Here is an 18021-nt window from a genome sequence, read left to right on the forward strand (position 1 = left end):
CCAGCCTCTACCTACTAAATGCTAGTAACTCCCCATTGATTTCCTGTTTTGACAACTAAAACCACCTTCAGATATTACCAAATGTCACCTGGGGAGAAAATCATCTTTAGTTGAGCACCTCTGCTCTAACAAAGCCTAAAACCAAACCCCAGCAAGATCTGCAGAGGAGATAGACGTTGGAGGTTGGATTCTGCCAAGTTAGAGTGCTTGAGAAATGTCTTGGATGTCCACATGTCCTCCATATTAAAGCATAAAACCAAACCTACACATTTAGAGGTTATTAGCTAGTAATTAAACTGCCTACCAGGACAAGAGTCAATACCCTTCAGAGAGAAGATAACAGAATCCAGAATCTCTGTAAGGTGTCACTATCAATGTCCAGTACACAACTAAAAAATTACCAGACATGCAAAGATACAGGAAAATAGGATCCATAGTCAATTTAAAAAAGGAGTAGTAAACAGATGCAGAATGCAATGTGACTCAAATGGATTTAGCAGACACTTTAAAGCAACTAAAGAATAATACATATTCATAGAACTAAAATATTGTTTGACTGAGCAACAGATTAGGCATACTTAGTAGAGAAATGAAAACCATAAGAAAGAACCAAATGGAAAATTCTGAAACAGGAAAGTACCATAACTAAAGTGGAAAATTCATTTCCCTTCAGTGAGCGATGGGAGATGGGAGATGGTAAAGGAAGGATTGAGGAGCAGAGCCTGTGGGACACGTGACTAGTATCAACTTGTTTAATGTATATGCTATAGGAGTGCTAGAAAGAAAGAATTGGTGGAAGCAAATTCATAATTAAATACCCATTTCCCCCAAATGTGATGAAAAATGTTGACTTGCAAGTGGAAGAAAATCACTGAATTCAATGAAAAATACGCAGAAAGCTGCACTTAAGTACATCATAGTCAGACTGTTGGAAATAACCAGAGAAAAAAGTCACATAATGCTAAAATGAACAATAAAAATGTTTACTGAGTTCTCATCAGAAACAGTGGACTTCACAAGACTGAAAATGTCTGTAAAATGCTGATGGGAAGAAATCCTCAGAATTCTATAATGGGAGAAAACATCCCTTAAAAGTTGAATGAAATAAAGACATCTTCCTGACAAATGCAAACAGTAATAAACTGGATCTGGCAGAACGGCAAAACAAAAAGATGTTGAAGGCATTATTTAGACAGAGAGGAATTGTACCATATGGAAAATCAAATCTACAGAAAGAAAAAGCTAAAAAGAGAGATTAAAATGCAAACACATGGGTGGTATAAAAGATTATTTTTCTTCATAGTTTCCTTAAAAGACACCCGACTGTTTAAAACAAAACTAATAGCATTGTAAGGTAGACTTTTAATATACATAGAAGTAAATATATCACCAAAAGAAACACAAAAGTTGGGAGTGATGATTTAATGAAATGGTATCATTATAAGGCTAGTTAGATTTGTGGAGTAGGAAGTATGAAGAGGGGTGGGTCAAGGCTGAGTAACAAGTGTCTAGTGGGAAGCAGTACAATTTTGACTCCAAATAAACTCAGATAAGAATGCACTGTTGTCACTGGAAGAATACTAAAAATTAATTTTATAAAAATTAAATGTAAAATGTTCCAAATGAAGGTCAGATAGTTAGATAAAAATGCAGATCGCAAGTATATGCATCTATTGTAGATGCATCTTAAATTTAAAGTTCTATATAAATTGAAGATAAAGGGATGAAAATGCACAGCAAAGGAAGTCATCAACAAAATGACAAGTCAACCTATTGAATGGGAGAAGATATTTGCAAATAATATATCCAGTAAGGGGTTAATATTCAAAATATATAATGAACTTATATAATTCAAAACATAAAACAATCTGATTAAAAAATGGGCAGAGGAGTTGAATGACTTTTTTTCCCCAAAAAAGACATACAGATAGCTGACACTTGAAAAGATGCTCAGCATTGTTAATCACCAGGGAAATTCAACTCAAAACCATTATGAGGTAGTACCTCACACAAGTAGAATGGCTAGAATAAAAAAGACAAGAAATAACAAGTATCAGTAAAGATGCCAAGAAAACGGAACTCTTGTGCATTGTTGGTGGAAATGTAAATCGTGCAGCCACTGTGAAAAAAGTATGGAGGTTTCTCAAAAAATTAAAAATAGAAAGACCATATGATCTAATTATTTTATTACTGAGTAGTTACTCAAAGAAAATGAAGGCGTTTATTTGAAAAGATATATACACCCCTATGTTTACTTCAGCATTGTTTACAACAGCCAAGAAATAGAAGCAACCCAAGTGTCCAATGGTAGATGAATGCATAAAGAAGATATTCAGAATGGAGTATTACTCAGTTATAAAAAGGATAATCCTCCATCTGAGACAATCTGGATGGATTTAGGGGGTATTGTGCTCAGTGAAATAAGTCAGACAGAGAAAGTCAAATACCATATACTTTCACTCATATGTGGAATTTAAGAAAAAAAATTAGCAGACACATAAATACAGAGAACAAAGTGGTGGGATATGGGCAAAATAGGTGAAGGTGATTAAAAGGGACAAACCTCCAGTTACAAAATTAAAAAGTCACAGAGATGAAAAGTACAGCATAGGAAATATAGTCAATAATATTGTAATAACATTGTATGGTGACGGCACTTACTGTGCCAAGCACTCAGTAATGAATAGAGTTGTCAAACCACTACCTTGTACACTTCAAACTAATATGATGTCTTCAGTAATATACATTTAAAAAGGACTGAAAGTGATACGCTAGGCAAAGGCATAAGATAGCTAATGTGTTTATATTGATCTCAGAAAAAGTACGCTTTAAGATAAAGCGTTTTACATGAAATAAAGAGGTACGTTTACAAATCACAAAAGAACCAGTTCATTAGAAAGACATAATCATAAATATGTATGCATCCAATAACAAAGCTTCCAAGTTCATGAAGCAAAAACTGACAGAACAAATGGAAAAAGTAGTTCGAGAGTTTCACACCACCGTCTCAGTATTAATAGAGGCAGACAAAAATTAGTTTGAATATAGATCTGAGCACATCATCAACCAATTTGAGCCAGCTGACATTTCTAAAACATTGTACCCAATCACTCTGTAAGGAACATTGTGTTCAAATGCATATGGAATGTTCATCACAGTAGACATAGACTAGGTCATAAAAGAAATCTCAATAAATTTTCAGAGATTGGCACGCTACGGAGTATATTCTATATACACTATGTTATATTCTGTAACAGAGCCAAATCAGAAATCAGTAACTAAAATATTTAGAAATTGCTCAAACATTTGGAAATTAAATAACACATGTGTAAATATCCCATGGCTCAAAGATGAAATTATAAGAAGATAAGAAAATATTTTGACTTGAATGATAATAAAAGTACAATATATCGAAATTTGTGGGATATGGCAAAAGCATTACTTAGAGGGAAATTTATAGCTTATATCATTTTTTATTATTTTTAATTTTTTTATTTTTAAAGAGAGGGAGAAAGCAAGCATGCACAGGGAAGATAGATGGGTGGAGGGAGAGAGAAAGAATCTTAAGTAAACTCCACATTCAGTGTGGAGTCTGATGCAGGGCTCAATCCCATGACTCTGGGATCATGATCTGAGCCAAAATCAAGACTTCTATGCTCAAATGGCTGAGCCACCTAGGCACCCTAGAAATTTATAGCTTTAAACGATTATAATAAAAGAGAAGGAAGGTTTAAAAATTTTAATGTTGGGCGCCTGGGTGGCTCAGTCGGTTAAGCCTCCGACTTCGGCTCAGGTCAGATCTCACCTTTGTGGGTTCAAGCCCCGCGTCAGGCTCTGTGCTGACAGCTAGCTCAGAGCCTGGAGCCTGCTTCCGGTTCTGTGTCTCCTTCTCTCTCTGACCCTCCCCCTCTCATGCTCTGTCTCTCTCTGTATCAAAAATAAATAAAACATTAAAAAAAATTAAAAATGTTAATGTAGAAAGAGTAAATTAAACTTGAAATAAGTAGAAGGAAAAATTAATGGAGTCAATATATAAGTCCATGATTTAAAAACAGAAAAAAATAACAAAGTTCAAAATTCATTCTTTGAAAGATTAATAAAACTGATAGCCCCCCAAAAGGACAAATCAAGAATTAGAGAGCTAAATATAAATTACCAGTATTCCCAATAGTTTATTTTTGCTTTTGTTTCCCTTGCTTAGGAGACCTATTTAGGAAGACGTTGCCTAGCTGATTTCAAAGAAGTTACTGCCTGTGTTCTCTTCTAAGATTTTTATGGTTTCAGGTCTCACATTTAGGTCTTTCATCCATTTTGAATTTATTTTTGTTTATAGTGTAAGAAAGTGGTCCAGTTTCATTTTTCTGCATGTTGCTGTCCAGTTTTCCCAACACCATTTGTTGAAGAGACTATTTATTTTTCCATGGGAAATTCTTTCCTGCTTTGATGAAGATTAACTGACCATGTTTTTTTTTATTCTGTTGTATTGATCTATGTATCTAATTTTGTGCCAGTATCATACTGCCTTGATCCCTACTGCTTTGTAATATAACTTGAAGCCTGGAATTGTGATGCCTTCAGCTTTGATTTTCTTTTTTCAAGGTTGCTTTGGCTATTCAGGGTCTTTTGTGGGTCCATACAAATTTTAGGACTGTTCTAGCTCTGTGAAATATGCTGTGGGTATTTTGATAGGGATTGCATTAAATGTGTAGATTGCTTTGGGTAGTGTGGACATTTTCAAAATATTTGTTCTTCCAACCCATGAGCATGGACTGTCTTTCCATTTCCTTGTGTCATCTTCAACGTTCTTCATCAGCGTTTTAGTTTTCAGCATACAGATCTTTCATCTCTTTGGTTAACTTTATTTCTAGGTATCTTATAGTTTTTGGTTCAATTGTAAATGATATTATTTTCTTAATTTCTCTTTTTGCTGCTTCATTATTCATGTATAGAAGTATACACAGCTTCTGCACAGCAAAGGGAACAATCAACAAAAGTAAAGGCAACCTACATAATGGGAGAAGATATTTGCAAATGACATATTTGATAAAGGGTTAGTATCTAAAATATATAAAGAACTTATAAAACTCAACACCCAAACAATAAATAATCCAATTAAAAATGGGCAGAAGACATGAATATACATTTCTCCAAAGAAGACCTGTAGCTGGCCAGCAGACACAGGAAAATATGCTCAACATCACACATTAATAGGAAAATGAAAATCAAGACTACAATGAGATATCCCCTCATACCTGTCAGAATGGTTAAAAAAAATCAACAATACAAGAAACAAGTATTTGGTGAGGATGTGGATAAAGGGGAACTGTCTTGCACTGTTGGTGGGAATGTAGACTGGTATAGCAACTCTGGGAAATAGTATGGAGATTCCTCAAAAAGTTAAAGATGGAACTACCCTATGAACCAGCAATCATACTATTAGGTATTTACTCAAAGAACACAAAAATACTAATTCAAGGGGTACATTCACCCTGATGTTGATTGTAACATTATCTACAATAGCCAAAATATGGAACAGCCCAAGAGTCAGTGACTGACGAATGGATAAAGAAGAGATGATAGATAGATACAGATAGATATATAATGGACTATTACTCTGCCATAAAGAATAATGAAATCTTACCTTTTGTAATGGCATGGATGGAGCTAGAGAGTATTATGCTAAGCAAAGTAAGTCAGAGAAAGACAAATGACATATGATTTCACTTATATGTGAAATATAAATTTTTTTAATGTTTATTCATCTTCGAATGAGAGAGAGAGAGAATAAGTGGGCAAGGAGCAGAGAGGGAGATACAGAATCCAAAGCAGGCACAAGGCTCTGAGCTGTCAACACAGAACCCGATGTGGGGCTTGAACCCACCAACCACGAGATTGCGACCTGAGCTGAAGTTGGACGCTTAAACAACTGAGTCACCCAGGTGCCTTTCATATGTGAAATTTAATTTAACACAACACATAAGCAAAGGTTCAAAAAGACAGAGAGAGGCAAACCAAGAAACAGACTTTTAACTATAGAGAACTAACTGATGATTACAGGAGGGGAGGTGGGTTGAGGGATGGGTTAAACAGGTAATGGGGATTATGGTGTACATTTCTGATGAGCACCGGGTGTTTTATGGAAGTGTTGAGTCACTCTATTGTACACTGGAAACTAATATTAAACTGTATGTTAACTGGAATTTAAATAAAAACTTAAAAAAATTACCAGTGTTGCAAATAAAAGAAGGAATACCATTGCATTTCTTGCCAATTTTAATAGGAAATAATGGAATATTAGAAAAAATATGTTAATAATTTGATAACTAGATAAAATGAATAGATTTCTTGAAACAGAACTTATCTAAAGTGACCCAGGAAAAATAGAAAATTGGAATATCAGCAAAAAACTTGAATTTGTAATGTTTAAAAAATCTTTCCACAAAGAAAACTCAAGAATAAGATGGTTTTATTGGTAAATTCTACCATGCACAAAGTAAGAAATAATACATAAACTCTTTTTTTTTTCAAAAAATATAGACTGTTCCCCAAGTTATTTTATGTGATCAATGTAACAGTGATACTAAAATTCATAAGGTAAGAATTTAGAGATAGTTATAGACTGCTTGTGTCCCTGCAAAATTCATATGTCACCTTGGTCTTGGATCTCCAGTTTCCTGAACTGTGAGAAATAAATTTCTTGTTGTTTACAAGCCTGTTAATAGTAGCCTGAACTGACTAAGACAGTAAGAGAGAGACTAGTATCCCTCATGAACATAGATTAAAAAATCCTCAACAAAGTATTGGAAAATTGAACCCATTAATGTTTACAAAAGGATACATCTTACAAGTACAATTTAAGAAATTCAAGCCTGTTTTAATGTTTGAAAATCATGCAAATAATTAGCCACATTAACTGAAAAAAGATGAAACATCATATGGTCATCTCAGCAGATGAAGAAAAATATTTTGGTAAAATTCAACACACATTTAAGATTTGAAAAAATTAAGTATAATAGAAGTAGGAAATGTCCTCAATATGATAAAGGCATCTATGAAGAATCTAAAGCTATGGTAAAAGACTGATCAGCAATCTCTCTCATAGGTCAGGCAACAATTTCCAATGCCATCACTTCTAGTACCCTACTGGAAATAATAGTACAATAAAGCAACTAAGAGAAATAAAAGGCATAAAATTGGAAAAGAAAAAGAAAAAACTTTTTGTTTACAATTCATATGATTCTATAAGAAAAATCCAAAGCATTTTCTAAAAAAAAAAAAAACCACTTAGAAATATTAAGTGAAATTATTGAGGTGATAGAATACAGGGTCAATATGTAAAGCTAATTGTTTTTATATGTACTTACAATTTACATTTGAAAGCTGAAAAATACTTAGGTTTAATAGGTGTGCAAGACATTGAAAACTTCAAATACTTGATTAGAGAGCTTTAAAAAGCCCTAAATATGTATAACATGTTGATGTATTGGAAGACTCAATACTGTTAAGAAGCCCATTCTCCCCAGATTTATCTGTAGATTCAATAACTTGCCAATCAACATCCCGGCAGCACCCCTACCCTTTTAAAAAGAAGTTGAAAGAGTTATTCTAAAATTTGAAAATGTAAAGACCTAGAATAGCCAAAACAATTTGAGGCAGAATAAGATTGGAGGACTTGGCATTATCTTAGTTCAGGACTTACAAGCAAGCCATGGCATTCAACTTAGAATGGTCTTGTCATAAAGGTAGACACAGGGCAGTGGCACAGTATAGAGAATCCTGAGTAGGCTTTCCATGTAAGGTCCACTTTTTTTCTTTTTCATAAAGGAGCCAATTCTTTTTCAATGGCTGGAACAGCTGGATATCCTTATAAAAAATATGTACCTCTGACAGTCTTCTCCAACAGTACACAAAAATGACTTTGAAATCGATCATAGACTTAAATATACAAGTTAACTCCATGAAATTTGTATGAGAAAATATAACATCAAAGGTTTGCTACTTTGTGATATGCATAGATTTATTAGAGGGATCACTGAAGAGTACTCACTATAAAAAATAAGTTAGATTTCATCAAAATTATAACTGCCTACTTCCCAAAAGACACTATTAAGGAAATGAAAAAATAAACCACAGAATGTACAAAAATGTTCACAATATACATATCTAACAAAGGGCTTATGGCCAGAATACATATTCTTAATATGTGGTAATAACAGAACGAAAAGCTGAATTAAAAAAATGAAAAACAAAGACACCAAAAAGATATTTCACAAGAGAAGATTTATGAATGGTCAGCATATGAAAAGGTGCTCAATCAACATTTTATTCATCAAATCCAATTAGGCAATTGGATTCAATTGGAAATCAAATGTACCAATTATTATACCAATATACAAACTACCAATGTTATATAGTTCAAGCCAAATTTAAATTGAATCACAGTGAGGTACTACTTTATATCCACGAAGTGCTAAAATTAAAAAGACTGATAATAGTAATTCTTGGCAAGAATATGGAGCAACTGGAACTCTTAGAAATTGATAGAGATGTAAGATTTAAATCTACTTTGGAAAGCAGTTTTGCAGTTTTATATAAACATGCACTTAACCCATGGTCTAACAATTCCACTCCTAGGATTTATCCCAATGAAATGACAGCCAATATCTACATTTATGTGCAATCATACACATGATTATGGCTGCTTTAGTAATAAGAGTCAATAATTAGAAACTATTGAAATGCATGCCATAGGTGAATAAATAAACAAGCTGTGCTATATTCACACAATGGAATACTAATCATCTATAAAAAGAATAAGCTGTTGATTCATACAGAAATATAGCTGAATCTGAAACACAATTTATGTGAAAGAAGCAATTGGGCTTACACTTGTGACTCAAACTGAAGGGTGCCCATACTGGCCCAGAACCTGAACTTTTCCTATGTCTGAGTAAGAGTCACTCCAAATCAGTGTATTTACACTGTTCTGGTGAATCAACTTTGTGTAATCTCATGAAAGAAAAACTGCTGGTCAGTGGAGTGACTTGCTTATTAGGGTCTCTGCTGGAACTGGGACCTGACCGTGGGACGCCAGGAAAGTCTCACAGGTGTGTGTTGTAAAGTCCCCAGGGCATCTGGTAACCCTGTATGTAGACTAGATGGTTGGAGAATATCCACAATGGAAGAAGCAGAGACGAGGCCCCTGTAGGTTTTGGTCTGTGCTCAATGTGCTCCTCCTGGATGGAACTGCAGGCCATGGCCAGTCCCAGGCATCTGAGGTGGACTTAGAAAATTTTGAAGAAAGCCGTCTGAAGTGCAGGGACTCTTAGGTTGTACCAAGGGGGTACCCAGACTGGTTGAGTTTCAGGGCAATACTGATGAGGGGACTGTTTGAGAAGTTCAGTGGTGGCTATCCTTATCTGACCAGGGTTGACAGTAGAAGATACCATTAAATGGGCACCAACATTATCAAATTAGTACCAATCCAAAGGATTGTGAACAGAGGCTGGTTAGATGCACTTAATAAAGGAATGGTGTACATAATTACCCAAATGAGGAGTACACCTGGAGCCATAGTCCTTGACCCACAGAGATCTACTGTGACAGCTAAGACACCACGTGTTCCCAGAGGAGCAATGTATGGGCAATCCACTAGGATGTTAACTTGACTTGTGTAACCAGAAAAACTGAGCTGGTGAGAAGTCTGGTAACAGCTGTTATAACGGGAAATCATGATCCTTCACTCAGTTTCCAGATCTAAACAAATTCTCGGACCAGAGTCTGTTGTCTAAAAAGGAGACTATGTCCCTTTGAGAAAGAAACTGGCAGCTTTATCACAAGAGTATGTGACAAATATTTTTTCAATGTTTTACCAAACAACCTGTGGTCAGGGCCACGTCTTTTATTATAGACTGAGGGCAAGTATATAAATGGAAGCCATTGACCCACAGCCTACCCCTCTTACGATGGTGTGGGAGTACTAAAATTTGCTTCCTGTTTTAGCAGTCCAAGCATACAAACCTAAAGTCATTGGAAATTATTCAAAAGATAACATAAGAATTTTTCTTTGAGCATCTTCAAGTTGAATTCTGTGGGATTAAAAAGCCGCACAGCCTATGGTATTTCATTATAGCAGCCTGAACAGACTAAGACAGAAGTTGATACTGAGAAGTGGAGACATTGCTGTAACAAATACTTCAAAATGTGTAAGTGACTTTGAAACAGGATAAAGGGTAAGGTGAGGAGTTTCAGGGTACATGCTAGAAAAAGCCTAAACTGCTCTGAACAAACTTTAAGGACAGTTCTGCTAGGGGCCCAGAAAGAAAGAGGAGAGCTGTATTAGATAAAACCTCAGTCTTCTTAGGGAATACGAAGTAATCCTAAACAGAATTTTGGTAGAAATATGGAAGGCGGAGCTCATCCTGATAAGGTCTCAGATGCAAATGAAGAACATGTTATTGGAAACTGGGGGAAAGGCCATCCTTGTTATAAAGTGGTAAAAAGCTTGGCTAAATTGTTTTCATGTTTAAAAAAAATTTTTTTTTACATTTATTTACTTTTGAGAGACAGAGAGAGACAGAGCGTGAACCGTGGAGGGGCAGAGAGAGAAAGAGACACAGAATCTGAAGCAGGCTCCAGGCTCTGAGCTAGCTGTCAGCACAGAGCCCGATGCAGGGTTTGAACCCACAAACCGTGAGATCATGACCTGAGCCGAAGTCGGACGCTCAAACAATTGAGCCACCCAGGTGCCTGTTTTCATGTTTTAGCATTTGGCAGAAGGTAGAACTTCTGAGCAATGAAATTGGATATTTGGCTGAGGAAATTTCTAAGCAAAGTGTTGAAGGTGTGGTTTGGCTTCTCTCAACGTCTTATAGTAAAATGGGAGAAGAGAAAAATGACTTAGATGCAATTGTTAGAAAAAAAGCAGAGCTTAAAGATGTGGAAAATTTCAGCCTAGCTATATTGAAACAGTTGAGAAAGCCTATTCCAGAGAGATCCCAAAGAGTGTGGCCAAATGACCATTTGACTAAACCAACGGGTTTGTATCAATTACATTTGGTGTAACTACGTCAAATAATGGTTAATTAGCAACCCCTTATTTTCCATTGCTTTCCTCAGGAAATGTATCAGAGAATGCAACGCTACATTTCCTCAATGTGGTCAATTGATTTTTGACAAAGATGCAAAAATCACTCAGTGGCAAAATATAGTCTTGCAACAAGTGATGTTGGAATAATTGGATGTCTGTGTGCAAGAAATGAACTTCTATCCAAACCTCACACGTGTATAAAATCCACTCAAAATAGATCATAGATGTGAATGTAAAACTTAAAACTGTAACACTTCTAGAATAGAACATAGAAGAAAATCTTTGTGACGTTGTATTTGGCAAAGAAGAAAATAAATTGAACTTCATACAAATTAAAAACTTCCACTTTTTATTTTTTACCTAAAATTTTTTCAATGTTAATTTTGAGAGAGAGACAGAGTGAGAGTGAGGAAGGGGCAGAGAGAGAGAGAGAGAGGGAGACACGGAATCTGAAATGGGCTTCAGGCTCTGAACTGTCAGCACAGACATGGGGCTGGAACTCACAAATCATGAATTCATGACCTGAACCACAAGATCATGACCTGAGCCAAAGTAGGCTGTTGAACTGACTGAGCTACCCAGATGCCCCCCCAAACTTCCACTTATTCCACTTTTTCAAAGATACCATTAACAGAATGAAAAGATGAGGCATATTAGAAAAAAATATTTGAAATTCTCATTTCTATTAAGGATTTCTATGCTAAATACCAAAATTTTAAATCAGAAAACAATAGCCCAACAAAAATATAGGTAAAAGATCTCAACTGACAATTTATCAAAGATGATATATGGATGAAAAATAAGCACATGAAAAGATGCTCATCATTAGTCTTTAGGGAAATGTAAATATAAAACCACAGTGAAACGCTACTATATACTTATTGGAATGTCTAAAATTAAAAGGACTCATTATAATAAGTGGTAATGAAGATGTGGAATAACTGGAAATCTCTGGTAGGAATGTAGAACAAAAACAGTTTGGCAGTCTCTTAAAACGTGGTAAATACATATTAACCATTCAATTCCTAGGTATTTAGCCAGAACATATGAAAGTATTTTCCATACAAAGACTTGCACACAAATGCTCATAGCATCATTATTTTTGTTTTTATCATGTTTGCTTTAGATGTATTTTTTTCTTTTTTTATATGTAGTTTTTCATACCAGCAAACTGGAAATGACCCAAATGTTCATCACTAGGTAAGTGTAGAAACAAACGTGGTGTGTGAACACAATACCGCTGGGCAGTAAGATGGTACGAACAGTTGGAACAGGCAGCAGCACGGATGCACGTAACATTTTTACGCTGAGTGGAAGAAGCCTGATGAAAATGTGACTGCCTTTATGATTCCACTTACATGAAATTCTAGAAAAAGCAAACTAATCTAGAGGGTGCCCAAGACTCCTTAATGTTCCCTTCAGCTCTTCTCAACCTGAGACGGGTCTCTTCCTGACCTAGCCCCTGCCCTCCTGTTTCCTGGAGTGCTGACTCTGACAAACACAGAACTGTAAATTCTTTTTCTGCCTCTTTGGGATGTAATTCTCCCCCACTCAGCCTATTAAAATAGTCTTTACTTCTATTGTAAGAGTCTTTAAAAAATTAACTTATGTATTTTAAATACAAGTTGGTTAACATGCAGTGAAAACCCAGTGATTCATCACCTTCTTGTAACACCCGCGATCATCCCAACAAGTGCCCTCCTCAATGCCCATCACCCACCTAGCCCGTCCCACCCCTCCCTCCCCTCTAGCAACCCTCAGTTTGTTCTCTGTATTTAAGAGTCTCTTATAGTTTGCCTCCCTCTCTCTTTTTATCTATGGTAATAGTCTTGAATAAAGTCTTTCTAGTTTGTTTAAATCCAGTGCAATCTGTTTGATGAGGAACAGATCAGGGACTATCTGGGGATTGGGAAAGCTGTGGGAGGGAAGGATTACAAAGGCGCATGAGAAAACACGGGCACTGTGGACATAGCGTGTGCATGTGCGTGTGTGTGTGTGTGTGTTGATGATTTTATGAGTATATTTTCAAGTCAAAATTTATCAAATGGTTTAATCATTATCTCTGTAAAGCTATTAAAAATTGCATATAGGGGCGCCTGGTTGGCTCAGTGGGTTAAGTGTCCGGCTTTGGCTCAGGTCATGCTCTTGCAGCTCTGGGTTCATGCCCCGCATTGGGCTCGGTGCTGACAGCTCAGAGCCTGGAGCCTGCTTAGGATTCTGTGTCTCCCTATCTGCCCCTCCCCTTTCTCTCAAAAGTGGATAAATGTTAAAAATTGCATATGGCTGGGGTGCCTGGTTGGCTCAGTCGGTTAAGTGTCTGACTTCAGCTCAGGTCATGATCTCAACACTAGTGAATTTGAGCCCTACGTTGGGCTCTGTGCTGATGGCTCAGAGCCTGGAGTCTGCTTCAGATTGTGTCTTCCTCTCTCTGCCCCTCTCCTGCTCACACTCTGTCTCTCTCTCTTTCAAAAATAAACAAACATTAAAAAAATTGCATATATCATCTGACTCAATAATTTAACTTTTACAACTCTATTAAAATAATTGTATATGTATACAGAGACAGGAAAAGAAAGGGCATGGTAGAGTTTGAAACAAAACACTGGAAACAACCTCATTTATCAGTAAGAGTTGGTAAATTATGGAACATCCATAACACTGTGTAGCTATTAAGAGAACAGACGGAAATATCAAAAGTAAACTAAAGGTTAATATATATGTATATTATTATGTGTGATTCCATTTACGTAAAGAAATATGTAAGCACACAAGAAAACGATTCACACTAGAACTCTTGACTGTGGTTGGCTTTGGAGAGGTAACTGTGTAACAGGATTCTCTCATAGAGGGACAGGACCTCAGGGCCTTTCAATCCAGGAAGCAGCTTCATTTATGTCCGCACAGGCTCAGCAGGTTTGTACTAAAAAAACTGAGTCCCCAAAGCAGTGAGGTGTAGCCTTTTATAAATTTTCTACTTCTTTGTTTCCCATACGTGGGAACATAAAGACAGATGGTTTGATTGAGTGGCCTCATAGTACAGAGTCATGAAGGATGTCACATAAGTGCCCATAGCCAGGTTGTCTTCCCTTATCTTGAGGGTTTTTTTCCTCACCCCATTCCTTAGGGAGGAGACTCTACCGTGATTGGAATTGTCAAGGATCTGTGAGGGAGAAGACTTGAACTGTTTACTGTATCTTCCATATTTCATATCAATAGCTTGTTGGTCTTTGCTTTCTTGACCGTGTGCTTTCTTCTTCACGTCCTCTGATATTGGCCACTATGCTGGAATGTACATTAAAGGACTAAAAGCTTGGTCCTTTTCTATTATTTTTCAGTTTTTAAAATAGTGATTGGTTTCCTAGAGTCTTCCAAAGATGACCAATTAGGGTTTTTCTTTTCTTTTTGGTGATGGGGTAATGTCGGGCCACCAAGTTTTCTGTCTGCCTCAGGCAAGGATTATCACTCTCCGGAGAGTGAACCAGTAAACAAGATTTGCATCTAGAGGCTGGAGACTGCCATTTCCTGGTCAAAATAACTTTGGCGTCTGTCATGCTGGGCAAGACGTGGAATGGCCAAGGTGCACAAAAGATCAAAACCGTATTTTGGATTATTCAGTGCTAACTCCCCCCTTCCCAGCATTGCTGAGGCAAATCTGGGGGTTTCTTTTGATATTCATTTGACTCTGTTTACCTGGTAACTGACCTTGGTCAGCTGCTTGTTTTCCCGCCTTGAAACCTTCACAAGAGACAGTTTTCTGAATAAAGCTCTCTCTCTTTCGCCTGATCGGAAACTGTGAGTTCTGTCTTTACTCTCAGTGTCTCCCTCTCCTGCCCTGTTTTCCTCTCCCTCCCTCAGGAGAAGAACCCGCGACGATGCTCTGCCCTGCCCTGCGGGTAGGGGCGGACAGAAACAGGTACCGCCAAACGCGGGGATGAGCGCGCCTGACCCAGCCTCCAGGTTACGACAGGGTAATATGAACTTGATGCAGTTTGGGAGTGGTGATGGGGGTCTGGAGCCCAGAGCCAGGAAAGAATTCTTGGTATCAAAGACATCTTTGGTGCAAAAAGGTAGTTTTATTAAAGCACGGGACAAGATCTGTGGGCAGTAAAAGCTGTGCTGGGATTGTGAGGAGTGACTGACTCATAAGATACTGGACACCTCGCTCATTGTCAAGCTAAGGTTGTTTTTTCCTCTAGCAAAGCATTACCATTAAGATAGCAGGGAGTTCCTGGAGAAATGTTATACTCTGCCTGCCTCAAGTATTTGTCAATGGGCTGCAGGTTATAAAGAATTTAATTTTATCTATAATTTCTTCTTGCCTTTGTTCCTTATATCACTATGGAGGCAGGGTGATGTCAGGGCTCAGGTAATTTAGTCCAAATGTTTCTGGAGATGGCTTTTTCCTTGTAAATCATTAAAACAGTTGCAAACCGTTGGAGATTCATGTCCTGCATGATTATGATCTCTACCAGTTAACCATTTGTTTTTCCCTTTCCTTTGTCCCTCGGCAGCCAGGGGTACCTGAGGAATGTCACATACATTCCACCCAAGGGGGGTTGGGGTTTGTGGGGTGTCAGCTTGCCTTATGCTCCCTCATCAAACTCAGGGACTTAAACATCTTTCATGTGTTTTAGTCCATTACCTTTATTATCTTACTGATACTCAAATTCTCCTATGTTTGGTCACTATATGCTTATCCAGCTTGGCTTCTGAGTTCTTATGCTCATGATATAATCGGACAGCCTGATTCCTGATATGACAAAGTACTTCAAGTGCATGTTTTACATTTCCTGCCCCAAATTTAGGATCAGCTATTTTTCCAAAGAGCCCTGGTTCCTGTTAACGGGAAAGTGATGTGAGAGTTGGTCTTGGTTACAGGGTTGATGCTTTTTTTCTAGATCTCTTCAGTGGCTATAATTTGATGTGTTCTAAAATTATCGTTAAAAGCATGAAGTTGTAATAACACCTACTTTCCAGCTAACACACTGTTAGTTATCCTTGGGTATTAAAAAAAAAGATAACAGAAAATACTGTCATTAATGGAGAAAATAAAGAGGAAAACCTTTTCAAGGTCACCTAGGACAAAGTGGCAAACTGCCCAAACTTCCCAGGCCAGGTGTTCCCCATCCCTACTTCCCTCTCTCCCTCTGCATAACAATGACCCCAAGTCACCCTACCCCTGTGCATCCAATCAGCTTTAAACACCTCTGCCCAGAAAGGGTGGGCTTCTTTTAATTTTATAAGCGTGCTATGATCTTTGTTTGGGGCTCAGTTTTTGGGGAAACTGAGGAATTTCTCCAGTCTGAGTCTATTTTTTTCTGCAACATTTGGTTCCCTGACCAGGAAACCCAATCCTGTTGGCTCCTTGTGCCACCGGTGTGGGACGAGAGGCGAGCCGTGTAAGAACGGAGAACCCGAGAAGGGTTTAGGCGCTCCCTGCCAATTTCAGTGGATCCTAAACCAGACTTTCCCTGGAAGGCTGCGCACCTCCCCAGCTGACCCCACTGAAGGAGACCGGGGACAACCAGACAGATCCTCCCGTCGGACCAGGTAAGCCCCAGGGCCACTGTCCAAGTCAGGCCTGTCCCACGTGACAGAAGGGAAGCTTGATCACATCCCGAAAGGTTCTCAGAACTTATCCAGATAGGGATGCCCTGGGAGGGTGTCTACCCCGTTTGTATGAATGTGTGACTGTATGATTCTGTCTGTGTGGTTCCATGGCTCCAGCTACGGAATCTGAATGAGCTGCACTCCAATACTTGCGGAACATCATACAGCATAATCGTCATCTACTCAGCTGAGTAGCCTGGTCTGGGATTTATACGGATAGACCTTAGCCAAGACATTCCTAAAATACCACGGCTGATGCGATCAAAGACAGCACCTGAGTGAGTCTCCACCCTTTGTCTGCACCACTGTTCACTATGAGTGGGAAGACCAGGAAACCCACTGTCCTAGATTGTAAAATAATTTCAACAAGGGCTTCGGAGGAGATGACAGTGCCACATGAGCCCAGGAAAACGAAGAACCCTCTGTGAAATAGAATGGCCCTCCTTCAATGTTGGCTGGCCACCAGAGGGAACCCTAAGCCTGTCCATCATCTGACGCATTTATCGCATAATCACTAAGGGTCTGGGACATACAGATCAGTTTTCATATATTGACTCCTGGATGGAGGTCGCTAGGTCTCTGCCTCGTTGGGTACAGTTCTGCTCTAATGCGAAGGGTCAATGTAGGATCCTGGTTGCCCAACACCCAAGAGGCTTTCACAGGACCTCCCAGAATAGGACTATCCACCAAGGAGACCCCCAAGAAGAACTCCTGCCTCCATATGTCCCAGTAGTTCCACCGACTGCCCCGATGCCCTCTGCTGCCAACTGCATTGGCCAGAGACCATCTTAACCCATCTACAGTGACCGAGGAAGCTCCTGCAGGGCTGGGACCACAGGACACAATTCGCTGACTCCCACCGGAATGCCCTGGCCTTCCAGATGCCCCTCTGTGAGACCAGGAGCCCCGATGTTATTGGCTTAGACGGAATCCCCCAACCCGGTTGGCCAATCATCTATCAGCCCTTTACCACCATTGATCTTCTGAACTGGAAGCACCAACACCGGCTTACTCAGAAAAGCCCCAGTCCATGACTGACCTCATGGAGTCCATCTTTCAGACTCATCAGCCAACTTGGGAAGACTGCCAATAGCTCCTCCACACCTTGTTGAACACTGAGGAGAGACGAAGAATCCTACAAGAGGTCTAAAAATGGCTTGAGGAAATGGCACCAGCGGGGGCCATGGATTCTGGGAGATGGGCACTGGAGGCGACCCCTGAGACCTGACCTGACTGGGACTTCAACACAGGAGGTACCAGGAAGCCATACTGGGGGTCTTTTACCAGGGAGCAAAGAAGCCCAATATGTTGAAAACAGCTTT

The sequence above is a fragment of the Suricata suricatta genome, chromosome 15, assembly GCF_006229205.1.
Source record: "Suricata suricatta isolate VVHF042 chromosome 15, meerkat_22Aug2017_6uvM2_HiC, whole genome shotgun sequence".
NCBI lineage: Eukaryota > Metazoa > Chordata > Mammalia > Carnivora > Herpestidae > Suricata > Suricata suricatta.